The sequence below is a fragment of the Cynara cardunculus genome (assembly GCF_001531365.2).
Source record: "Cynara cardunculus var. scolymus isolate 2C chromosome LG 13, CcrdV1, whole genome shotgun sequence".
Taxonomy (NCBI): domain Eukaryota; kingdom Viridiplantae; phylum Streptophyta; class Magnoliopsida; order Asterales; family Asteraceae; genus Cynara; species Cynara cardunculus.
Window position 1 is genome coordinate 36,745,443 of NC_037540.1, and position 1,154 is coordinate 36,746,596.

Sequence of the window (1,154 nt, forward strand, 5' to 3'; positions counted from 1 at the left end):
GAGGTTGCGTCGCAGATCCGTCGCTGGAGCTTGCGTCGCAGATCCGTCGCTAGAGGTTGCGTCGCAGATCCGTCGCTGGAGCTTGCGTCGCAGATCCGTCGCTAGAGGTTGCGTCACAGATCCGTTGCAGATCCGTCACAAAATACTTCCCTCACTGGTTCGTCGCTGAAAGTATCCCTCGCAAATCCGTTGCTGATATCCGTCGCTGATCCGTCGCTGATAGCATTACCTACGATTATTTGACCGACGAAGTATCAGCGACGGATCAACGACGGATTGCCTTTTCAGCGACGGATTTGCGAGAGATTTTTCCCTCGCTGATACTCTGCATTTTTGTAGTGTAAGTTGTTAATTTTGGCAAATGTCTAAAATATTTTTTAACGTCAAGTTGATTTCTATGTTGTCCCGGTATGTTTACCGGAGGTTTTGTTAACTTTGTGCATAACATCACAATGACATTGCAGTACAACTTTAAATGGTCTTCACGTGAGTCACTTTTGCTCACTACCTCAAAATGCCACTTAGGCAACAAATGAAAAATGTTGCCTAAGAGGGATTTACATGTTGCGTAAGGTATCAACTGAGACAACATAATCCATCTGCATATGTTGCCTTGTATATCAGCGTAGACAACATACTCTATCTGAATATGTTGCCTTAGATATCAACTTAGACAACATACTCTATGTAGATATGTTGACTTTGAGCTGAAATTAAAATAATATAATATTTCTTTTAGGTGACATTTATATTGTTTAATTGTTGCCTAAGATTTTTGTGTACCATGATGCAGTTTTTTTCTTGCACACTGATGGGCCCGTGAAACCACAGACACAAACAACAATCAGGACTAAAAGCAAGTATACAAATAGTCCCAATATCGTCTTTCAAGTAATAAAAGTGGTACAAGTACCGGATATCGTCCACAGGGATCGTAGTAAAAGTTTAAAAGAAAGTAAGGTTAAGGAAATGATTTCAGAAGGCGATTTCGAAGACTTTAATTAGAACAGAGGTAATACAACTAAAAACAGGAGATAACAGTTAATAAAGCAAGCTAGGGTGTATGACTTTCAGGGTGAGATGTGAAAATTACTTTTAGTCGACCAATGCTGTCAAAATGCTACAGCATGAAACCATGCTGACAGATTGCTACA